The 26,300-nt window shown below is 41.2% G+C and overlaps 1 protein-coding gene across 5 annotated transcripts in view; it reads left to right on the forward strand.

Annotated features, from left to right (window-relative positions):
• TRPC4 (transient receptor potential cation channel subfamily C member 4) overlaps window positions 1–26,300 on the forward strand; it is a 309,107-nt gene that overhangs the window by 95,142 nt on the left and 187,665 nt on the right. For 2 of the 5 annotated variants that reach the window (XM_072991667.2, XM_072991669.2), the window contains exon 1: window positions 13,756–14,146. The exons of 1 other annotated variant lie outside the window; for it this stretch is intronic. The gene's annotated coding sequence lies outside the window, so the exon portion shown is untranslated. Of the gene's footprint in view, window positions 1–13,755; window positions 14,147–26,300 lie in introns of those variants that run through there. 2 more of the 5 variants (XM_078386690.1, XM_072991665.2) reach the window with 1 other exon arrangement.

Raw genomic sequence — 26,300 nt, forward strand, 5'->3', positions numbered from 1 at the left:
CACATAGTTTTTTTTAAAAAAATCCACATCACACCCCTTCCACTGAAGTCTTTATTTTGTTTTCTCTCACTCTCTCCTCTATTAATCTCATCTCCTTACTTCTATGTGGTGTCTGGTGTGCAATACAAGAGGATTATTCTCCTGATTCAAAGATCATTACTCCTTTCCAATCTCCCCTTATTATCTCTGTTAGCTTGAAATAATTCAGTAACAAAGGATACCAGGTTTGCCCTTATTCATTTCAATTCTGCACTCCTTGGACAAAATCTGAGGAGGAACTAAGGTAAGGTACATAGATAACAACATCTTACTGGCAGAACATACCAATGACTTGAAATGACTCCCAATGAAGGTGAAAGAAAAACGTTTGTGTATCTATATATTTATTTGACTTATTTATCAGCTGCCTTTATCCTGATAAGGGAACTCAAGGTGGCTCACAGTATTAAAAAGAACAGAATTTTAAAAACAGTGAGGTATACTAAAAACAAACTATGAAACCAATTAAAATACATGGAATAATTAAAACAAGTAAAACATTTAAACTTATCTTAACTAAAAATGGTATGCAGAGTCTCAGTCATGATTGTTAAAAGCCTGGCTGAAAAAGTGGGTCTTCAGCTGTTGGTGGAAGGATAAAAGGGAGGAGGCCAGCCTGACCTTCTAAGGGACAGCATGACTTGGGAGCAGCCAGAAAGAAGGCCCTCTCTCATGTCCCTACCAATGGCTGGAAATGGGGACTGAGTGAAGGGCCTCCTCTGATTATCTTAAGTGCAGAGAAGGGTCATAAAGGGAGATATGGTCCTTCAAGTTCAAAAGCAAGACTGCAGCTAAACATTAAGAAGACAAAATCATGATTACAAAAGTATTATATAACTTTAATACTGAGGATGAAAAAATTGAATTTGTTAAATATTTTGTACACCTCAGTTCAATCAATAATCTAAATAGATACTGTAGCCAAGAAATCAGAAGATTGGGTCTTGGAAGGGCTGGTATAAGGGAACTAGATGTAAGGATGTGTCATTGAAAGACAAGGTCAAGATAATCCACATGGATTTTGTAAGGATGTGAAAACTGGATAGTGAAGAAAGGCAACAGGAAAAAAAAGTTGATTCACCTGAAATGTATTCTTGGAAAAGAGCTTTACAGATACCATGGACGACCAGAAAAATGTTAAAAATTAATCCTAGATAAAATCATGCCCAGATTCTCCCTAGAAGCAAAGATCACTAAACTGAGACTATTGTATCTAAGGCACGTCGTGAAAAGAAAAGACTCACCAGATAAGAGAATAATGCTAGGAAAAACTGAAGACAGCAGGAAAATAGGAAGATGAAATATGAGATGCATTCACTCACTAGAGGGAACCACAGCCTTGAGTTTGCAAGAGTTGAGCAGGGTTGTTCATAATAGGACCCTGTAAAAGTAAATAGTCCATTATTTAAAATAAATATTTTTATTGTATTTTTTCTACTTTTCTATCTGTTGCAACCAGAGTGATTTATTACAATATGTTCCATTCATTTCATCTTGTCTTATATGCTCTAACATAATATTAATCTAATCTATTCTATTTAAATCAGTGTAGATTTCATCTAGGTATAAAGAGGTTCCCATTTATTATTATCCAGTCAATCATTTAGTATATCTGGCAAAACATCTATTTCTGCTAGTTCCAAAATGTTCTCAATAAATTCCTTCTTTGTTGGCACCTTTGTCGTCTTCCACTTACTGGCCTATACAATTCTAGCTGCAGTTATCAGGTGAAAGGTCAGCTAAGTCTTGTTTTTTTTCGAGTGTAGCTGGTAATATATTCAATAAGAAAATTTCTGGTGTCACAGCAATTTTTACCCCTAAAATTTTCTCTATAATTTCATGAATCATTTTCCAAAAGTCCTTGGCCCCACTGCACATCCACCACATATGATAGAAGCTCCCTACTTTCTCTTCACATTTCCAACACTTATTAGAAACATTTTTATACATTTTTGTTAAATTCTCTGGTGTTACATACCATCTGTAAAATATTTTGTATATATTTTCTTTTAGATTTACAGATTTAGTCATTTTAATATTTCGTTCCCAAATTTGTGACCATGTCGGAGTCCAGCTCTAACATCAGTAAACAGGAGAGTACTCTAAAGAAAAACAATGGAGACTGCAGTCAGAGATTCAAAAACGAAGCATGCTCAGTCATGCCTGTAGGAAAAGAAACTTACTTGGCCACGCCCGGCACCTCCCTTTATTCAGAACTTAGGTTACACAGGAATCACATTACAACCAATGAGGCATCAAGTACGTTCTGCCTAGCAACAACTGACACATGCATAGATTAACTGTGTTAAAGAGCTAGGCATTCGGCTGATGCATTCTGCCTATGTGACCTCCTTGCTCAGCTGTAATGAAGTCAGCAGACTCCCACATGACCAGGCACTTAGTTCTATATATCATGACCTATATTCTGAGCCCATTTTACCATGCAATCCTTCAGAAGTACATCTTCCATTTTTGCTTCATTAAAGTATTATATAAACCTTTAATCAATTTTTCCTCTGACCCAAGCAACCCCTTATCCAAAGATATTTTGTCTTTCTGAAACCCTGTAGCTTTATTTTTTACATATCTTGATTTCAACAAGTTTATCGACCACGAATCTAAGATAATACCTTGTTCTGCCAGTTCATCTTTGTTCTTTAGATTAAAATCACTATGTAATATCTTGGCATATTTCCCGTTTGTCCCTTGAGATGTTCTTGCTGGGTCAGAGAATGTTTCTAATGGAGCCACCCATAATGGTATCTTTCTATAATGTTGTGCCTTAACTGTCTTCCAAACCCATAACAGAGCTCTCCTGATCAAATGTAAATTAAATGTTTTGTATTGCTTATCATCTTGGTACCATAGGTAGGCATGCCAGCCCAGCCCCTCAATTTTTAAAAGTCTCCCATTTTGTAGAATAACCCATTCCCTCACCCAGGACAGAGCTGCTGCTCTGTAATAATTCATCCAGTCTGGTAGGCCAAACCCCCCTCTTTGTTCATTGTCCTGAAGTTTTGTTCTTGGTTTTTTCCCATCCCAAACATACTTGATCTTATTCAGTTCTTTAAAAAAAATCTTGTTTTAATAATATTGACTGAAAGAGGAAAACTAGCTTTGGTAATTGTAGAGATTGCCCACATCACTCATGCTATTCATATTCATGAGCTGATTTGTATGAACCTATGAGAGGAATGGAGAGGTGGAGTCAGCAGTTACATGAGGCTTGGCGGGAGAAAGAGGAGTCAGATAGGGCTGGTTAGTCAGAGAGAGAGGGAACAGATACTGAGAGAGATAGAGCTGGTTAGGAAAATAGGTAGAGACAGTGGTAATGATATAACAAGAGACGAGAAGTATGTACTGAGAGAATTGTTGATGATTTGCTTATGTATAATGTGTATCTGAGAAACTTCTGTTATTATTCAATCTGCTTTACTTCAGTAAATAAGTTCTGTTTCTGTTCACAAGACAAGTGTTCTGATATACGTCATTTGTATTGTAGATTGAAGTAATCCACTGGTGGCAGCGAGAAGAGAAACCAACGTGAGCCTTTGTGAGGGAAAAAAACAAGCAGGGGCCACAAGGGCAAATGCCACAGTAAAATATTCATTTTTATTGCGGCTATTCTACCCATTAGATAATTGGAGTTTAGACAATTTCTGCAGATCTACTTTGATTTTTTTCATTACTTCCATATAATTGTCCTTTATTAATGTACTTTTTTTGGTCATATTAATTCCTAAGTACCTAACCTTGCATGTTTTTGTCATCTGGAGTGTTTTCATAATACCTCTTTTTCTTCTTTTGTCATATTTTTCATCATAATTTTTGTTTCTTGTTTCTTTTAAGACCTGACATACATCCATATTCAGTTATTGTCTCTACTAATGTTTCTATTGACATCATAGATTCTTCTAAGATTATCACTAAATCATCAGCATAGGCTTGAATTTTGAAATCTTCTTTAACCTTTAAATCTTTGATTATCTTATCCTCTCTGATTTGCTGGTTCAGGACTTTTAACATGAGAAAAAGCAGTAGGGGGTCAGCGGGCATCCTTGCCTTGTGCCTTTTTCAATTTGAATTGTTTCTGTCAGCTCTCCATTCACTTTAATTCTTGCTTCTTGTTTAGAATATATTGCTTTAATTTCTCCTATAAAGTTCTCTCCAGCTTCCATTAACTGCAACTATGTCAGCAAAAAATTCCAATTCATATTGTCAAAGGCCTTCTCTGCATCAAAAATATTAATGCCATCTGTTTTTCAGGGTGGGCTTCATAGTATTCCAAGACATTCAGTACTATCCTGATACTGTTTTTCATTTGTCTTTTTGTTAAGAATTCTGATTGGTACTGATGAATGATCTGCACCAAAACTTTTTTCAATCTGTTTGCTAATATTGATGCAAAAATTTAATAACCTACATTCTATAATGAAATTGGTCTATAGCTTTGGATTTCTGATTCATCTGTACCTTCTTTAAATATCACTGAAATTATTGCTTCTTTCCATGAAGTGGGAACTTCTTTTTCTATTTTTATTTCTTCTATTAATTCCTTAAAGGGCAAACCTAGAACTTCTTCAAAATTCTTGTAATATTCAGCCAGTATTCCATCACTTGCTGGATATTTATTATTCTTTTGTTTTCTAATAGCTTCCATCACTTCACACATCATTATTGAGGAATTCAAGATCTCTTTATTTTCTTTAGATAATTTCTTTAATTGAAACCTCCGTAGTCTGTCTATGCAGAATATAGGGTGCTAGAGGGTGTAGCTTCACCAGAAGTTAAGGCACTCTAAGAAGTGAGAAAGCAAGCAGACAGCGTTTAGAATAGAAATCTTATATTGAGACAACGTTGCAGCAATATTAACACATACAGCTTAGTCCTTTAGCTCAGTCCCTGGTCATACACAGTATAGCAATTTTTCAGTCCATTTACCGTCCAATAAATCAGTGTTCATAGTAAATCCATCCAGCAGCATTCCTCCTTCTTTTAACCCCACAAAATGATTATGCTGGAGCTGTCGGCTTTATCTCTCCCCTCAGCCAATCAGTGATTTGCTTCTGCAGGTTACTTCGTCTGCATTCTGTTTCCACAGCTATTCTGTTTCCATGTCTATCTCTTAGCTAGCTCTTATCAGAGCTGTCTTACTTAAATCATTATTCTACAGATTTTCTTACAGTTTCACTCTTACAAATTCTTACAATGTCTTACAAACTGTTTTAACAATTCAATAGGTATTTCTACAACCTGATGAACTCCTCCAACTGTTCATTCAGTTTGTTCATATAAATCATTTTTCATATTGATAAATATTTTACAAATTAATGTTACATATATATACATGATCATTTTTTATTTGATCCCCAACATTCTACATGATTGTTCATGTTTCATTTGTCCTAATATTTTTGTCATGCAGTCTGCTACATTATTTTCAGTCACACAATATTTCAGTGTTATCAAACCTTCTTCAACACTTTGTTTAACATTCTGATATCTAATATCTACATGCTTCAATCTATTTTTAATTCCAGAAGTAGCCATATAAATAACTGCCTGATTGTCCTCCATCACTTGTATAGGTTTATTAACTTTTATACCTATATCTAGTGCCAATTGTTTGTAAAATACTAATTCTGTGCACAGTTCAGATAGAGATGTGTATTCAGATTCAGCTGCCGATAAAGAAATGAATTTCTGTCTAGTTGTTCTCCAATTTATCAAGGAATTTGCTAAATGGATAGTCATTCCTGATGTGGATCTACGTGTAATTACATCATTTCCATAGTTAGCATCTACATACGCAGTTATAATCAACTCTCCTTCAGGTTCAATATATAGATCTTTTTCTATGGTTTCTTTTAAATACCTAAATACACGTTTAGCAGCTTGCCAGTGCCTTTCGCTAGGTTTACTAACATTTCTTGATAATAGGTTAGTTGCAGTTGAAATATCAGGTCTTGACCAACAACTTATATATAGTAGGCTCCCTATTAATGACTTGTAGGTTTCAGAATCATATTCTGGACCAGTAATTATGTCTTTTTCAAATTCTATATTCATAGGTATGCTTGAACCTTTACAATCTTCCATTTTATACTGATTCAATAGCTTTAATATCTTTTTCTTTTGAGATATCTTAAATCCTTTAGTGGTTCTCTCTATTTCTGCACCTAGATAATTACTTATCTGTCCTAGATCTCTTAGATTGTAATTCTTATTTAACATTTTTATGACTGATTCTGCAGATTTCTCATCTTTAGCAAATATAGCTAAATCATCTATAAAATGAGTATAATTATTTGTTCATTTTCTTTCATAAATAAGCACGGATCAGCCTTGCCTTGCTTAAATTCATTATTTTTGGGTGTTCTAGTTAGATGTAAGTTCCATTCAAATGCACTTTGTTTGAGTCCATATAAATTCCATTCAAATGCACTTTGTTTGAGTCCATGCTTTTCTTAAGCATCCAACATTTACCTTCCTTCTTTTCTATGCTTGTAGGTATCTCCCTATAAATCTTATGCTGGAGATCAGCATATAAATATGCCGTTTCAATATCTACGCATCTTGTCATTAAGTTATGTTTTGCTGTATATGTTAAAATAAACCTTAGTGTTTCAGGCCTTAGTGCAGTGGCATATACATGGTCATAGTTGTTTGTGTTCTGAGAATAACCCCTTAGCCACTAATCTTGCTCTGTACCTTTCGTTCCCAACTGCATCTATTTTCTTTTTGAATATCCACCTGCAGCCTATAGTTTTATTATTTGAAGGTTGCTCCACCTCTTCATATACATTCAGCTTTAGACGTGAATTTAATTCTTTTCTTATTGCCTCTTTCCACTTCCCTTTTTCTATCTTAGGCATGTTACATATCTCTTCAAATGATTGTGGTTCAGTGACAGATAAACAATAACATGCACCAGGTTTATACCTATCAGGGGTTTAGACTCTCTAGAGGACCTTCTAGGAATTGTAACTTCCTCCTCCTGAATTTTCCCCTCTTCTGATATACTAGGAATTTCTTGTTCTGTTTCTAAATGAGGTTCACTTGTTTTATTTCCTGATTGTCTTTCTCTTAATTCCCCTGTTATCATACATTTCTGGAACATGGATACTTGTTTCTGGAGGGAAATGGCTGGGTCGCGGAGAGTGCAGTAACCCAGCAAGATCCCAATACCATCCCTGGCCCCAATCGACATGTGGAGAGCCTCGAGACCCAGCTTTACCATCGCGGAGCACCTAGAAACCTCCAAAATGTTTTATATACAATGGCTACTCTGCCCTGCCCCTCGTCTACCCTGGTGCTGGACAGCATAACCGGGCGGACAGACAAGTGCTAGGGGAGGACCCCTTTCTCTGCCAATCCATGTTTCGGTTATGCATGCCAGGTCTACATCCTCCTCCAGAATAAGATTGTGAATTACCTGGGACTTGTTGGATACAGACCTGGCATTCAACAGCACCACTTTTAGTGTGGAGGGCTGCCTGGTCTGGCTACCTTGATACTGAGGGTTGATCACAGTCTCAGAACAATGGACAGCCTTCAAGCATCTGTACATCCTTCTAACATAAGTAGGGACTGTGCCAACGGCATATCTCCCTCTACCTGTGATCACAGAGATGTTCAAGGGCCCCTCGCTGGGAGGGCAGGCCTTCTATTCCATATCAGAGGAAAGAGGGGGGAAAGAAAGAAAAAAGGAAGAGAGAGAGAAAAAAACAGATTATATAACAGAATAAAAATAAATTAACAAGATATAGTGTAGTAAAAATATATAAATAGCATACATAAAATAAACATACATAACCCAAATATAGTATAGTAACAAAAAACCAAATTATAACGAAATATAAACCAAATTATAAAATAAATTATATACTAAAAAGAAAGAGAAAGGGAAAAAAATCTATTTAAAAAACCCACAGTGATTACCCCCCACATATAGTTCTGAACTGTCTTTCTCTGCCACGTGGCCTTGTCCCTTTTGATTTTATTAGACTTGATGGTATTAATGGTGGTGCTGGTGTGTGGATCTTACTAGAGGGGCAGGACTCACAGTTCTCAGTAGTGGTCACAGAGTTCACAATAAAATACATAAGCAGCATCAGAAGCACCAGAATCCGAGCTGGAAGAGATGCAGTCCCTGCCATTTTCCACCCTTGGAAGCCGGCTAGGAAGACATCATTGTTAAGACAGCGAGAGCAGACGGCAAAAGGAAGATCTGGGCAAGATCAGACAAAATCCAAAGAAACAAAAGAAAACAAAACAAAAAAGACAAGAACATGTGGCACCTTCAAGACTATTATATTTTAATGTGAGCTGTCATGGACAAGTCCATTTTGTCAGACATAGTTATACAGTTATATTGTCAGACATTCAAAGATAATGAATGTGCTTGGACCATGTTAGATCTGGTTGGAATACAATCCCTAGGTATTTGGATACCTCAAGACTAAAATTACACTTAAGCAATCTTTGGAAAAATGGAGTTGTAGATGTGGCAGATTTTTGTTTTAACTGATTTTTATACCTAAAACTTGACATGGTGTATGGCCTATGGTCTACTAAACCTAAATAAACTTGCATTAGTTTCAATTAGTTTCAAGGGAGAACTACTAACATACAACAGACCACACAACAAAGACACGTACATGGGAAACCAAACCTTGCTACAGACCGAGATGCCAACTCAGTCCCCACATTTATTCTGGTAACACAATTATAGAAACCAAAAAGGTCACACACAACATCAAAGGTACTTTTACTTGTTCCTCAGTGAACGTAATATATGCCATCATGTGCCTACAATGCACTCAACATAGGACAAATAGAACAATCTCTATGCAAAAAAATTTATGGCCATAAATCAGACATCAGAAATGGCAATAAAGCGTGTCTCAAACCATTTCAATCTACCAGGATACTCTTCACAAGATATGAAAGTTGCTGCTCTGGAAATGAAACATTACAGAGCAAAAATAGAGAAACAGCTGAGATAAAATTTATATATATGATTGGCACCCATGTACGTAAATGGACTGAATATCAGTCAAGGCTTCTTAGGTAATTACCAAAAGCAATAATTATGTTGTTATCTATTTTTATTTTCCTTCACAAATACCAGACTCAAGTTATAGTCTGTCAAAGATTATAGGTAAAAAAAGGGACAAGAAATGAAAGTAATGAACATTAATTAATTAATTAATTAATTAATTAATTAATTAATTAATTAATTAATTAATTAATTAATTAATTCATTCATTCATTCATTCATTCATTCATTCATTCATTCATTCATTCATTCATTAAATGAGATTTCTACCCCACCTATCTAGACCAGAGATCTACTCTGGGCAGCATTACAAATTTAAAAACAGATCAATAAACATATACATAAATCCAAGAATTTAAGATACGGCAGGAGGGAAAGCCTGCCCAAATAACCAAGTCTTAACTTTACTCCTGAAGACACCGAGAAAGGAAGCCAGGCGGATCTCCATGGGCAAGTTGTTCCAGAGGCATGAGGCCACTACCGAGAAGGACCGTTTCTCATTCTTTCCTTCCGAACCTCCCTCATCGTTAGGCCCCTCAGCTGCCTGCCCTGGCTGGAAAAAGTGACTCTTCCAGAAGTGGGTGGAAGAAGACGCTTTGCCAGACATTGAGGTCCTAAACCATTTAGGGCTTTTTAGAACTTTGAAATCAATGTGGAAGCCAATGTAAGGCAGCCAGAGTGGAGAAAATATGATGGTCTTGCCGCCTTATGCTGCACCATCTGTAGTTTCTGCATTAGTCTCAAAGGTAGCCCCACACAGAGCACATTACCATAGTCTAATCTCAAGACTACTAGCGCATGGACCAAAGCAGTGAGTGCCCCCACATCAAGACAGGGATGCAGCTGGGCAGTCCGCCGAAGATGGAAGTATGCGGAACGGACCACTGACGCCACCTGAGTTTCCATGGTGAGTGCCAGGTCTAGATGTACACCCAAGCTGTGAACCTCATTCTTGGTGGTAAGAGTCACCCCCCCCCCAAAAAAGAGTGGGAGTTTCCCAAACCACTGACGTCTGGGTAACCCCACCTGAAGGACCTCCGTGTTGCTTCGGTTCAGCCTCAGTCCATTCTCCTGTATCTATTACTGAATGGCCCCCAGGCAGTAAGCCAAAAGCCCAGAAAAGCACTCAGAACAGGAGGTTTTCCAAAACTATGGCAGCAGACAAAAATGGGCTTGAGCTGAATTGCATCTATACAGCTGTGGTGGAGTGAGAAGGTGGGCTACCCGCTTAATTTGCTCAGCTCTGGAATTTTCCAAAGGAGACCTCACAAGTGCAGTGAGACCACTTGAAAAACAATTGTCTTACATGTGCACAAAAGCCTAGGTGCATAATATTTCAGCAACATTTAGTAGACAAAGCTGAACTGGGGACTTCCAAAAACTCAGTCTCCTGTTACTATATTATTTTTTAATTCTTTCCTCATTTCAAATAACTGATAATCTTTTTCTGCCTCCACTCTGCTTTAATGTCAAAATCTGATTCAGTGTCACTGGTTTTATGTTTATCTTATTGCTATTTGTGTTTGTTTGTTACTCTGATTTTAACTGCTTGTAAACCACCAAGAGTAGTGCTCCTGCACTAATGGGGCAGTAGCTCCCCCCCCCCCCACAGAGTTCTATTGTTTACTTTAATAATGTTGCTGCTTGCATTTGGTCTTTAAAGCATGCGTGTGCTCTCTCTTTTTGCCTGGTTTTATGTCTCTTGTTGGAGCGATTACAAGACTTCAGAAGAACCGTATACCAACACAGATAATAAATCACTGCACACGTGAAAAGCAACCTTACACCACTGAGTCTTAGACTCTATCATGAATGTTCTACTGTGTGATATTCCACCTCATATGTCTGAAGAATTGGTCACAGAAGGTCCATAAAAGCTTATATGAAAATGTAACAGTCTTTAAGGTGCCACAATGTTTTTGTCTTTTTAAATTTTTGTTTCTGAATGACATAACAAGAACCTGAAACATCCTAGGAATGTTTGCAAGAGTTTTAAGAATATTGCAACAGTTTTGATTATTTGTTTAAATAATGTATTTCAGCTAGCTTTGGTCCCCATGGGAAAGGGAGATCACAGGAACATCCAATGCAAAAGGGAAGTCAGGGTTGCCTGACTGGGATCCCCTCTGATATATTAAGCTGGACAAATGCTTCAGGCCAAAAGATGAACTGGCCAAAGGGCTGGAAGCAGACCCTGATATGCAATGGGAGAATTAACAATTGATACAGAGAGAGGAAACCAAATGAATTAGGCATTAGTTCAAAGAAACTATTCCAGACCTACAGGATATCTGCAGGATTCACACCCTGACAGCTTTGAAGCTTGAAGCGTGAAGTGAAAGGCTTTAAGGGGCAACCTTTGTGATGACTCCTAGGAGACAAAGAAGACGACAAAGGAAGTGGAGACAAGGAGTAAATGTGATGGTTATAGTTTACCTGGAGAAAGGGTGTCTAGCTTTGCCTGTGGTTAGGAGAGAGCTTGAGGGATGGAACTTATTAGCCAAACAATCCCGGGGGCTTCAGAGACAAGAAACAGAGGAGCTCAACTCCAGGACAAAATAATATTTTCTTATTTGCTGGCGTGCAGCTCCTTTAGCTTTGGTTCATTCATTCATTCATTCATTCATTCATTCATTCATTCATTCATTCATTATTCTGCCTATCTGGTCTTACGACCACTCTAGGCGGCTTCCAAACACCTTATCTATCTCCTGAGAAACCTATACATGGGACAGGAAGCAACAGTTAGAACTGGATATGGAAACACTGATTGGTTCAAAATTGGGAAAGGACTATGACAAGGCTGTATATTGTCCTCCTGCTTATTTAACTTATATGCAGAATACATGATGCGAAAGGCTAGACTGGAGGAATCCAAAGCAGGAGTCAAGATTGCGGAAGAAATATCAACAACCTCCGATATGCAGACAATACCACTCTGATGGCAGAAAGTGAGGAGGAATTAAAGAGCCTCTTAATGAGGGTGAAAGAGGAGAGTGCAAAAACGGTCTGAAGCTCAACATCAAAAAAACTAAGATCATGGCCACTGGTCCCATCACCTCCTGGGAAAATGAAGGGGAAGATATGGAGGCAGTGACAGATTTTACTTTCTTGGGCTCCATGATCACTGCAGATGGAGACAGCAGCCACGAAATTAAAAGACGCCTGCTTCTTGGGAGGAAAGTGATGACAAGCCGCGACAGCATCTTAAAAAGCAGACATCACCTTGCCAACAAAAGTCCGCATAGTCAAAGCTATGGTTTTTCCAGTAGTGATGTATGGAAGTGAGAGCTGGACCATAAAGCTGACCGCCCTAGAATTGATGCTTTTGAATTGTGGTGCTGGAGGAGACTCTTGAGAGTCTCTTGGACTGCAAGGAGAACAAACCTATCTATTTTGAAGGAAATCAATCCTGAGTGTTCACTGGAAGGACAGATCCTGAAGCGGAGGCTCCAATACTTTGGCCATCTCATGAGAAGACTCCCTGGTAAAGACCCTGATGCTGGGAAAGTGTGAAGGCAAGAGGAGAAGGGGACGACAGAGGTGAGATGGTTGGACAGTGTCATCAAAGCTACCAATATGAATTTGATCAAACTCCAGGAGGCAGTGGAAGACAGGAGGGCCTGGCCTGCTCTGGTCCATGGGGTCACGAAGAGTCGGACACGACTAAACAACAACATGTTTAGATTAAGACCCCAATTCTAAAGATTAAATTTACAAAATAAATAAGGTCCCACTGACGAATTATGGGGTGGGCCCAGTTGCACATGTGTTAATCAACTTTAGCTTTAAAAAGCACATATTTCATTTCTGTGTTGTCATCTCAAGGCTTCTGCCACATTACGGGGGTCACTGCAGAACAGGTTCCACAGGAAGAGGGTGAACTTGTTTAGGGCCTTGAGGGAATGGGCTCACACTTGTCACAGGAACGTGTTTCGAAGCACTGGAAGGAGCACACCTATTTCGCCCCTGTAATTTAAGAAAAAGAAATGATCAGTCGCTGTGCGACACATCCCGACGCCCATGACAACAACCCGGGAAAGCGGAACGTCGAGCCAAGGAGCTTCTTCGCCGCACAGCCGGACGCGCACAACCTCCCTCCCCCCGCGCCCGCCCCCGGGCCCCACGCGAGGAACCGGGCGGCGGAGATGGGGAGCGCGCGCCAAGCCCCACCGGGGCAGAGCCGGACTTGCTTTGCACCAGGGCAGACCGTCGGCGTGCCGTCTATGCCGCAGCCTCAGGAGGCGAGCTACTTGACGACAGCAAGGGGTCGTGCCCGGGGCGCCTTCGCCATGTGGGCTCTCGGGCGGCGCGAAGCCACGGCTTCGTTGGAGGTCAGGCGGCGGCGGTGGCGACCACCGGCGGCAGCGCGGCTTTCCCTCACTGGCGGGGCTTGCGGCAGCGCGATGCTCCCAAAGCCCTAGAGGGGGCGCCCCGAGACCCCTGCCAGCAACCGCCCCCCCTCCCCCTCGCCTGCAGCAGGTGCCTGCCTGGCGGTGTCGTGGCGCGGAGGTTATATAGGGAGCCTTTCCCGAGCGCCGAGCCCGCCGTCCCCAGCGAGCGGAGGCGGGAGTGCGCGTCCCCCCCCCCGCCGCCGTCCAGGGCGGTGCGGGGCCATCAGCGTCGCCCGTCGTGCCCGGCCGGCGAGCGAGCGAGCCGCCGAGCGGGAGACGGCATGGGATTCCCTCCCTCAGCCGTCGCCGGCGCCGCGCTCTGCTCTTCTTGGGCTCGGGCGCTGGGGAGGAGAAGCCTCTGGCGCGTCGGCGGCAACTTCTCCGCGAGGCGAGCCTGAGCGAGCGCGAGCGGGCGGGGAGGCGCGAGGGACCCCCGCCCCCCTTACAAAAAAAAAGGAGGGAAGGCAGCGCCGCCCGTCTCCAGAGGGTCCGGCGCCCCGGAGCCGGAGCCAGACCCAGAAGGCGCTCCTGGCCACTCGAGGCGGGGGCCGCGGGAGCTCCACCGGGAGGACCCCTCCGAGGCAAGGAGCGAGAGGCGGGCGCCGGGAAAATGCAGCTGCCTCGCCGGTCCGGCCTTTTGTTCTCTGACCCAGTAAGTTTTCGCTCTTCTTTGGCCCCTCAGTCGTCAGGGTGGCGGTGGGTGGGAAAGGTGGCTCGCTTGGCCGAGAAGGTGCTCGGGGCTCCTAAACGCGAGGGGGAACTTTGACGCCCCGAGAGCCCTTGGAAAAGGGGCCGAGGGAGTGGCGTGGAGGGGGATGCTTGGCGCGCCCGGCTCAGGGCGCCCGGTGCTCGGCGCGGAGAAGCGCGAGCCGAAGAGGATCGCGAAGCCCCCCTCCCCAAGGGACAGCCTCGGCCCCGAGGAAGGTACTCTTTGAAATCCCCACCCCGGGGGAGAGCGTCCAAAACGGAGAGTCAAGGGGAGCCAGTAGAGTGGTACCCCCTTTCTGATGCAGGCAGTTTCTTTCTCAGTGGCTTATCTCTGCCCTAAAAGAGGAAGTTGTCAGAAATGAGAGTGCTTCAGAGCAGGTGCAGAAAGCATCCCCCCACACACACACACTACTGAATAACCACAGATTCCCGCTAATTCATCCCGAAGATTAAGATTGAGGACATCTGGTTCAGAGGTTGGGGTGGTGCTTCCAGTTTTTCAAAAAATCTTGTATTCGTTTGTTACATATACAGTATATTCCACGTCTCCTCCAATTAGCTCAACTCTCTCCCCACCCTCATCCTCAAAACAACTCAAGCAGATTACTTTGTGGACAGCGGCTTCCAGATATTCTTGCCCCGGGGCTTCTTGATGCAAAGGTTGTCTTGTGTTTACTTACCATTGAGAAGGGTTGAGAAGTCTTTTCACATATTACAGCAAAAGATGGGCTCTTTGTTTCCTTGTCAAGCTGGTAGCATAATTCCTGAGACATCTGTAAAGTGCTTGTGGAAACTTGCTGTAAACAAAGCCTTGGGTACTTTAGCTGGTTGTGTTTGCTAGGTGAATACATTTTAAATACTACGGAATGATGTACGAGGGCCAAACTTTTGTTGTGACATGAGAAGCGGGTTGTTGTTTAGCAGGAAACAGGGATTGAGAAGTGACTCATGAATCTTATTGATAGTGTTGCTGGTGAAAAAGTTGTTCCCATTTTTCAGGTGTAGAACTGAGGTTGTGAGACCTTGATTTACACAAAGTCAAAAGCTGATAGATTTATATCATTTCCTCTTTCACCACATTGGAGAAAAATGGAGAAAGGGCTGCCTTCATGAATTAGAAGGAGAAAACATTTCCCATCTCGGAGATGGGATTCCATAGACTTTCCCAAACAATCACATTTACAGACCAAATCTGTGTTAACTCCTGAGGACCAGCCACAAAACAAAAGCAAGTTAATTTGCCTCTTGTGGAACTGAAGAATGTCATGCTAGAATAACAGATGAATTTAAAGAGCTTTCTTTCTCATTATTTGCTGAATCTAATGTCTGGTATCCTTCCTTAATTATGTGGCATTTCATGTGACTCTCGTTTGTACGCACCGTTCCCCCCAAATGCTTGTGCATTTATGTTTATTATAGCAACGTTTTATATTATAATGAGATTATAGCTCACTCAGACATGCAAATCATCATTGCTGTACACACTATGGGTGAGCTCTACTGAAGCCTATGAATTTAACACCGTTTCATCAAAATCTCACACTAATGTGTCAGTTCGTTTTTAAATCTAGTCCAAATATAAAGATTGGTTTGTCATTCACCAAGAGATCTGCAGATATATTCTCTTCCTCAGAGGTTGTGACCCCATGATCTTTTTCATTTTTAACCATAGCATCATCTCAAGCATTCAGAGAGGTTGTTTTAGTGCTAATGGTTAGACGTCAGAGGTATTGTTTTCAAAATCGTTGTGTACAGTTTCAGTCTCTGCCTGATTGCCTTGTTTACCTGGCAATACCTAGTGAAGCAGGAGAAACAAGGGCCTGCAAAATATGGTACAGAATTGTTCATGCTATTCTGTAGACAGTTGCTAATTCAAAGAGGGAGACATGGATGAAACACACAAGGAGACTTGCAATGAAAATGTTGTAAAATTGGGGTAATTGAGGTAGAATGGGGAGAAAAACATGTTACAAAGGAGCCTGAGAAGGTGCTTCAGTGTTAATGGAGCTTAATGAGATTTCCTCCCAACTTTTGTACACACCCTTTGATTTCTTTTGTCTCATCGCAACTGCAGATTTGGTTGGTACAATACTTGAGAGAATAAATGAATCTTGTTTTCAAAGCCACGTGAAACTCAAGGTGGTTGGCCTTGGGCAAATACCTTTCTCAACCTAGCCTACATTATCTTTAGATCACGTCAAAATGTATAGAACACGATGGGGGTAGTATTAGTTGAGAACAACTAAACTCCTGCCCTCCTTTCCTGTAATTTACCTCCTGTGAACCATCTCCCAATCCCACTTTCGCCTAAATTAGTGGTAGCGAACTTGGTGAGGAGAAAGGTGCCTCAAGGAAGGACTGTGGGGGAGGGGGACAGCTGCCAGAGAGAACTCACCTCCACTGCCCCCTTCTGGTCTTTAAACTGGATTCCCAAAAGTCAGCCACTGTATTTATTGTGTCATCAGGATAAGCCCAGGTTTACAGAAACAGGCCTGCCAGTGTCAGGTGCACTTTGAACCAGGGGTATTGTGGACCTCAGGCACTGCTTTGAACTTGTGAGGGAAGGATTATACATCAGTGTTGTAAGAGAAGAGATGGTATTTCTATTCTTTTTCTTATTGTAAAAATGAAAAAAATAAACACTATGCTAACTTTTCATCCGTTCCCCAGGTCAATTGCCTCCTATCCACTTCAACCAAAACAAGAGTTAAAACTTCATTTTTTTTGTTTGATTTGAAAAACTGAAGCTGACTGTGACCAGCTTAGCATGCCACAAAAGCTGCACATCGCATTTTGCAGCATTCATTCAGAGTCAGAATTACCCTCATCTGATCTGTCTATTAAGACTCAGCTGCTAGAGAAACCTGCAGACAAATTAAGGAAGCCAGGGAAGGGAAGGTAGCTTTAGGTTGGAAAGGGCAAAGAAGTGTGGTGAAAGAAGAGACAGACTGACTTATATGGTAAACTGAATCACTGAAGGAATTCATCTGTGCATTGCATTTACTTTTGCAAGCTCCTGAATGATCTGGCTAAATTACGGGCATCATAATTGTTCCAAAAGGAAGTAGCTGACATTCTGGAAAATAGGATGAAGCTGGTAATGATGCACTTGAGGGCAGAAGAACTATGGAAGGAGTGCTTTACGGGGCAGCTTTGATATTTTTAAACTAATGCTCTGTGCCAAAGCCAGGGTTTGGTTCTGACCCTGCTTTGGCATGTTAGAAAGAACCCTGATTCTACTTCGACTGATTTAGAAGTTAGCTGCTTTGACAAGGGTCGGAATCAGCCTCTGGTTTTGGAAAATCTGAAACATTATAAGTCTGTCTGCAAGCCTGTAGCGAGGAAAGTCAACAAGTGACCACAATTGTTTTTGAGAGGAGGGGAAGAAAGTTGTTTTAGCAAGTTGAGTTTTCCTGCTGTATTATTGGGTGTGTCAAGGAGTGAACTCAGACCACTGAACCATCCAGAATGTTGCACTTTACCTTGGAAAGTAATCATATCCAGATTTCAGGAAAATAAGAAAGCATGTATTTGCTATAGGAAATGCATTGCGATGGAAAAGTTAAAAGGAATCCAAGTGGAGACACAGAGATATACAGCTATTTTACAGTCTTCTGAAAACAAGGCCAAGATATCTTTTTTCCAGGATAAAGTGAGAACAATACCTCTAGGACGCATCAGTCTAGAATTTGAAGGGAGATCAGCATGTATGTGAGAAGAAGGGAATGACATCAGCAGTGCTACGGTTTATCAGCTTAGAATTGGATGGAAGGTTGACATAAGTTAGAACTTTTGAAGGAGACTCTTGGAAATCTGATTAGACCTCCTTCTCCGTTTAATCTTGATAATCATGTGTATTCTTTACTGCAGCCTGAGGTGGACTCTGCTCTCTCTACTGATATGCAGCGATAGTGAACCACTTCTAAACAGATCAAGCTTGCCATGTTTTGAAGATGGCAGAAGGTTTTTTAAAATGTAAAGATACCTCCCTGTGGTGTTTCGTTCTATGATAGAACTGGATGTTTTCTAAAGGAATTGCCACATCTCAGAGAGGAGATTTTGTGCTGGAGTGTCTTCCAAGCGAAAGGGAGCCAGTTCTGTGCACTTAGCCAAGTGGCGTAGATAGAAGTCTTGCAATTTGCTTCATGGGCTTCTCAGCTCTTAAACAAATACCAAGAGAGACACCCCAGTTTTGCCTAAGTGAATGACTGGAAGTGAAGTGTGCCTAGGCCTTTAACAACAAGTAAGGTTCAGTATTTGCTTTGAGCACTACTCTTATACTTCCAGCTCTATGTGTGTGTAGAGAGCTATATGGTCATACCACAAAAACATAGGACACTGTTCTTTTCTCAGAAAGAATGAAAATCACTGTTGAACCAAACCAGCTTGTAATAAAGGGTCTTGTACAAAATCTTCCTCTATCAACCCTTTGTAAAATTTGCACCTTACTTTCCTCAAGACATCTCTGAAAAACTATATGTTATAGATGGCATGTCATTAGAAGATGAAATCCATTTGTATTTCAGGGAGGTGATTCCCACAAACCTCCATGAATGAGCAATCATGTTTTCAAATGAACCCTCTACTAATGTCTTAGGGACCAATCACAAAACAAAGCACTAGAGTGACTAGCTCTAAACAGGTTGACTTTCTTGGCAGAATGTGAAATTTATTGGCTGAAATAAAAACCTCTAGCTATGCAATGGATAGTGCAGGAACATACAGAGCAGAATTAGTTTCAAGTCTCCCAAAAGAAGACCACCCCTTATTGTTTATTCTCATCAACTGGCACTGAATAAAATTCAGTTTATTCACATTTCTGTATAAATCAAAAACAGCACATTGTAGAAAAATAATGACTAGTTACATCAGATGTGTCAAACTCAAGGCCTGTGGGCTGAATCCGGCCCACCAGGCCATTTCATGTGGCCCTTACTGTGCAAAAGGAAGACTTACGTCATTCCAGATTCAGAGTCATGCTTGCTTTTCTCTTTCTTCCACCTGCTCTTCTTCACCATGGATGCAAGTGAGCTCCACAGCTTTCCAAACTGTTCCAAATGGGCTTCCATTGGACATATAATCTCTCTTATCTACTTGTGCCAAAGTACAAATGAGTCTTCTGTGATCATTAGTAATTATTTGCCAGCTGGCCTTTCCTCTTTCAGGAGCCATAGTGGTCCACACTCCAAACTTAGAATACCTGAGGACAAGGAAAAAAAACTCGTGGATAGCACTAGTGAGCACCCTTCCCTCCGAGTTATACTGTCCCTTTTAACTAGTCACACTTTGTGCCACTTACAGAAATGCTACCTTCTACAATACTGCAGTGTGCTACCCTTGTTGTCATAGCCTAACCCTGCTTGTGCTGATCTAAACTGGAAAAATTCCCAGAGCAAGCCCCCTCATATCACAAAGTGAACAGTCACTTGCTGTCCCTCGACTTTAAGTGACTGGTCCATTAGTGAGTCTTCCTTTCCTTTCCTTTTTCTTTCCTTTTCTCTTTTTTCTCTTCTTTTCCTTCCTTCCTTCCTTCCTTCCTTCCTTCCTTCCTTCCAGGTACCAGGGGCTGTGTTGTCCTCACAGAACATGTGGTGGTACATCTTGTTTTAAGAAGGACAATGTTGCTAGAGGCACCTACGCATGGGGTTCTCTTTTAAAAACAAGATGTGTGGCTACCAGAAGAAAAAAGTGATAATTTCTCTCTGCCACTGTGGCAAATGTGGTAGTAGCAGCAAACAAAAAGGCAGGGGTGACATGCGCTCTAGAGGTTTCGTGTTGTGCACCCATGTATTAGAATAAGCAACTGAATCTTCTTTTTTAGTGAATCAGAATGCAGCAGAAACAGGAAGTGAAGAAGAAAATTGTGTATGCATTGCAGTGTGAGGAAATTGCATGCCACATAGAGTTTGTATACTCTTGTGAGGGTGGTGTGCTGATTAAAACCGTCCAGTCTTAGAGGCTGTTGGATTCTGGAGGGTGCTGATATTCTTCTTCTGATAATATGACTGCCTAGCCCTCATGTTGAAGCCTTTGGTGACACTGTGGAACCCATAGATGACTTGACCGTGGCCAGGTATACCTTCTCTCTGAACAGTGAAGGGCAGTGTTTGATAACTTGCTAGAAAGTGAACAAGGAACAAGTGAACAACATATACTTTGGTGGTGACACATTTTGAATTGCCTCGCTCTTGTTGGGAGTTTATCTTATACCTTAAGCTGACATGCCTAAATATAGGCGCCAGGTACATGCCCTATGTTTATTTATTTATTTATTATTTATTCTATTTATATCCCGCCTATCTGGTTGTTATGACCACTCTAGGTGGCTAAAAGAAAAAAACATATCGTGTCAGGCCATCACAGACCACGACGAAGGAATGAACAGAAGAACTAAGGGCCGACAAAGGGACGCCACGCCTATGTGTGTTACTTGCCACTGTTTTGTTTTTGTTTAGTTTTCTCTGGGTTTAGTTTGATCCTCCTCTTCTTACAATTCTGAAATCATGAGTATAGGTTTTAATGATGGCCCTTTCCTGTATGTATATCATACAATATAGTTAACATTATGATTTCCAACAACCTTTGCATCAGACAAGCTTGCCTGATTTTATTTCCCCCTCAGATGCACATCAGATGTCCATTGGAAGTAGTACCCATCTGCAGCCGTTAAATGGTGCAGCAAATACAGTAAATTTGCTTGACACTTGATCCGGCTTTATATATTGCAAGACATGGCTGACATCACAGACTGAATATTTGTGCTCTGATGAGATCAGCTGGATATCATAAACTGTAGGCAATGGTCAATGTCTTCTTTTGAATGTCTGGTTTAATGGCTTGGCATCTGTACAGGTTTGCATGATAGCTTATTTAGTGCAAGCATGCTCCTTATCATAAGTGTCAGGTTTTTTTTGTGCTGGTGATGCCTCTTTTCTACAGCTGTCCAGTTCTTTACAAAGAGGCTCATTCCAAGATTTATTTACAGCATGTAAACTAAGAGTACTGGTGGCTACTCAGGGGTGGATCTGGTTCTCAGCCAGAACTTTAAGACAAGTCAAAGAAAAGAAAGGGGGGGGAGAAGTCCCTCATTGCCCTCTCCTGTCTCTTCCCACTTCTAGGAGGACGTTTCATTTTTCATTTTTAAAAAACCTGATTCAGCACCTCTCTGCTTCCCTAATACAGTCATTTTGTTTTTACTTCTTCTGCCTCTCCACAAAGAAGCAGAGGAAGTATTTACAGTTGTGTTCAAAATTATTCAACCCCCACTGAAATTGAATGTTTTGGCCATTTTGACATTGATTTTGATCATTCAGTCATCTTGCTTATATTTACATGAAAGAGGCACTTGTAGGTCAGAGAAATATAACCTTAAGTTTATAATGAAATAACCACAAATGTCTTTTCTGTGCTCACATCATTATTAGTTTTTATTCAACCCCCAAGTGACATTCAATCTTAGTACTTAGTACAACATCCTTTTACAGTTATAACAGCTTTTAAACGTGAAGCATAGCTTGACACAAGTGTCTTGCAGCGATCTACGGGTATCTTCGCCCATTCTTCATGGGCAAAAGCCTCCAGTTCAGTCAAATTCTTAGGCTTGCGCACTGCAACTGCTTTCTTTAAGTCCCACCAGAGGTTCTCAATCGGATTTAAGTCTGGTGACTGCGATGGCCACTCCAAAATGTTCTAGCCTTTCCTCTGCAACCATGCTCTAGTGGACTTGGAGGTATGCTTGGGATCATTGTCCTGTTGAAAGGTCCAACGTCTCCCAAGCCTCAGGTGTGTGACGGACTGCATCACATTTTCATCCAATATCTCCTGGTATTGAAGAGAATTCATGGTACCTTGTACACGCTGAAGCTTCCCTGTACCTGCAGAAGCAAAACAGCCCCAAAGCATTATTGACCCTCCGCCATGCTTCACAGTAGGCAAGGTGTTCTTTTCGTCATATGCCTTGTTCTTCCTCCTCCAAACATAGCGTTGATCCATGGGCCCAAACAGTTCTAATTTTGTTTCATCAGTCCACAGAACACTATCCCACAACTTTTGTGGTTTGCCCACATGACTTTTGGCATACTGCAGTCGACTCTTCTTATTCTTGGGAGACAGCAAGGGGGTGCGCCTGGGGGTTCTGGCATGGAGACCTTCATTATGCAGTGTGCGCCTTATTGTCTGAGCTGAAACTTCTATACCCACATCTGACAAATCTTTTTTCAGTTCCTCAGCAGTCACACGGGGACTTTTCACCACTCTACGCTTTAGGTAGCGCACAGCAGTCGAAGTCAGCATCTTCTTTCTTCCACGACCAGGTAGCATTTCAACAGTGCCCTTTGCCTTGAATTTGCGAATGATGCTTCCTATGGTGTCTCTTGGTATGTTTAACTTCTTTGCAATCTTCTTATAGCCATTGCCCTTCCTGTGAAGACAAATCACCTCTTCTCTTGTCTTCCGGGACCATTCTCTTGACTTCACCATATTTGTAACCACACCAGTAAATGTCTAGAAGGAGCTGAGTATCACAGTCATTTTAAAGCTGCCTAATTGGTGCTTATTATGCTTGATTGGTGCTCGGTGACATCCACAGGTGTTTTCAATACCTGATCGAAAACTCCTGAATGAACCTCTCTTCTTCAGAGTGGTAGTCTTCAAGGGGTTGAATAATTGTGGCAATGAAGAAACCACAAAAGAAACATTTACTACTGTATTACATAAACAATTGATGTTATTTTAGTTGCATTTGGTTCTTTAAAACGTCCTTGTAGGATTTCATTCTGAATACAATTCCAAATGTACACTATAGTCCCTAAACCCCTTTACAGCATTGGGGGTTGAATAATTTTGAACACAACTGTAATTTGCCAATATCTTGAACTGGCTCTCTTATTAAACCTCTTCATGGTATTGCAAACTGGCAGCCAAAGGAGCTGGATCAAATAGGATTGCTTGAAGTCTGGTATGCTATTTGGATTCAAGGATCACACCAAATGGCATACTGCTTGAGCCCAAGTGACCCTGTTCGCCCTCACTAGCCTGCTCCAAAAAAAAAAGCTTATGTAGACAATCCACAAATTGCTTGCAGGATTTGGATTATTGGAAAGGTGGGTATTTAATATAGTTTGCTCTCAGCAAGCTAAATTAAGGGAGACATAGTTCCTGTCCTAGTGCTTTCTATTTCCTCACGAGACCCCGAGCCTTCTCATTTTGCTCCAAATTAGAATACCTGCTGAAACTCTGTTCTGTCCAGCTGTTCAGAAAAAGAAGCTGGTCCTGGTTTGCATTTCTTCCAAGGACAATCCTTTAAAAACACTACCAGTGGCCACCAGCACTGAGAAAAGTGTTTCCCACTGCCAAACAGTTCAACAATTCAGAGTAACCATTGCCAGCACCTTGCACTGACTCATCATTCTACTCCACAAACTAACCAGTCCTTCTACTCAGTTCCCTCACTATTCATATCTTAAATGTCCAGCTTATGAACATTTTTCATTATTTCATTCAAACAGCTTGGGATGATCAGATGGCTTCCTAGCTCGTGCTTTTGCTGCTTCAAGGAGGCATCTTATGGAATGAAGCCTCTTAGCGGCTGTGCCCAAGAGAAGCGACAGGCAAATGTGTCATGAGCATCCACTTCATTCAATACTGGAATGGCATAGTTTGCTTGCCTTCTCTTTTTCTCCTACGCCTCAACTTCAGCCTGGCTTCTTTTAAAGGATATAAATGTCAACTAGAACTATTTGAGAACTTATGGCATACTTGTTGCCTGAATCATGGTTGAATTATAACAGGTTAGAGTCTGGGATGGTGTTCCTGAAGTGCCTGGCAGAGGAAAAAGAGCAAAGCTGTCTCAGGATATCCCTGTGTGGTATTTAATAGCAGAAACTTGATCCTAGATTGACTAGGCATGGGAGCCCTAGACCCAGCTGCCCTATCAAAGGCAATTTTGCCAAGGGTTTCTTTTCCCTGTCCTCTACTTCCTGCTTGTCTCCAGGCAGATCTTTGAAACAACATGCTCTGTAGCATGTTACATGTGAGGGTGACAGGGTTGTAATGACATTATTTTTGAAAAATAGTACAATAACATAATGGTAACAGTTCTTTCTTTGTGCAACGAATGATGTTTGTTTCTTGCTTCTGAAACTCTGCCTTTGTGGGGATTTTGCTCACTTTCCTGTTGTAAAGATGTGTTCTTAATGAAGATGTAATAAAAAGAGAAAAGTAACCATGATCCCTTTTAGGACTTTTTGTTTTGGCAGTGAATGGGATTTGCCCCATTGATCTTCTGAGATGTTGCTTTAATTCGTGGTGTATGTCACTGTCAGGGAATGATGTGCGTGATGTACTTGTTCTGTTTCTGGACTGTCAAAGAAGAATTCAGAAGAACCAATGTGGCATAGATTACAGAAGACAAAGGAATGAAAACTGTGCAGTTCCTTTCTTCACAGACCACTGGACAGATCATAATTGTCCTCAACAACTTCAGACATTGGCCAGTCATGTTAGATGCAGGAAAATAAGATGTGCAGTTGGACTTTTCAGCTTCCACCTTCTTTAGGAGCTTTAAATACTCTGGGCTGTGGTTATAGAATATAGAATTTGGAGCATTCCAAATGGAATGAATGATGCTAGATGCTACTTTTTAGGTTCAAGCCATCCAATTAAAAATAATTAATTTTTAAAAAAATTCTCAAACTTCCAATCAAGAAGTCACCTAGAATTCACCAGGAAAATTTCTGGGACTGGGAGAGAAGAAAGGAGAAGGCAAAAGACATGTCCGTCTACCACCATTGTCTGCTTCATTCCACATATATCGGCTTGAGACAAGATGTGAACACCCCTTCAATCCCATTGCTTGCTTGAAATTGCATTAGTACAGTGGTTCCTAACCTTGGGGAAATCAGGTGTTCTTGGGCTGCAACTTCCAGAAACCCAGGCCAACAGAGCTAGTGGTGAAAGCTTCTGGGAGTTGCAGCTCAACAAGAAGTGGTTTGCCCAGAAGCCTAATATACCAGGGAGAGGGTAGTCTTGCTTCCTATTAAACTCTACCGGAGGACCCTCTCTCACTGAATTGCCATTTCATGGAGCACTGGAGCAATTTCCAGCAAGCAGTGGGACTGAGGGGGCATTTCCTTCTCCTTGGCCAACACATGTGGAATGAAGCAGACAATGGCAGGAGAAATACATCTCTTTTTAATCACCTTTTTTCTCCTGTCTCTGTCCAGATGTCTGCATGGAGGACCCTGGGCTACCTAAAGAGCTTCATGGGCACAGGGATTAAACTACAGTACAGCACTGCAGTCAGGACTCTGCTCACCACCCGAGTTTGATTCCAATGAGCTCAAGATAGTTGGCTCAAGGTTGACTTGGCCTTCGGTCTTTCAGAGATCGGTAAATTGAGTACCCAGCTTGTGGGTTGGGGGGGGCAATGTGTAGTCTGCATAATTAAATGGTAAATCACCCAGAAAGTGCTTTAAGCACTATTCCATGGAATACAGTATAAGAAGCACATTTTCTTTTTCTCATACTAGAAGTCCTAGAGTTCTGAAATGCTATTCCTAAATATCCCCACCGTCTTTCTCTCATATGTATAGACACGGTGTGTCTATATACTTGCATTAGTTGTGAATGATATGTCTGCATGTAATACCTATGAAATGTAGGGTCTTTTACATGGTTTACGTGTCTATGGTTAAGCTGTACACATAAAATGGGCTCAGTTTTCTGTTGTACTCAACTCAAGTTTACGTATCAAGAGCTGGCATTTGCTTACTTTTCACATTAAACGTATGAAGGAGAACAATTTTATCTCGCAGGCTGTATTTCCTCCCTGCAATAACCCTTTGCTTTCGGTATGTTTCCTTCTTTCAAAAATTTTTGAAAGAAGGAAACAACGTGAAACCCATCTTACGTTATATGAGCTAATCAGTCGGCATGCAGCATCAATTTTAAGACACACAGCGTTAAGATTTTGACCTCTGGAGTCCTGTCAATATTCTTTAGTGCATTTTGGTCACAGTATGACTAGGAGTTAAATCTAAGTACCATTTGTGGCTTAGTCAGCAAGGAGTGGAGAGAGACTGAACCATGCTAAGGCAAAA

Source organism: Pogona vitticeps, chromosome 2 (assembly GCF_051106095.1).
Source record: "Pogona vitticeps strain Pit_001003342236 chromosome 2, PviZW2.1, whole genome shotgun sequence".
Classification (NCBI taxonomy): domain Eukaryota; kingdom Metazoa; phylum Chordata; class Lepidosauria; order Squamata; family Agamidae; genus Pogona; species Pogona vitticeps.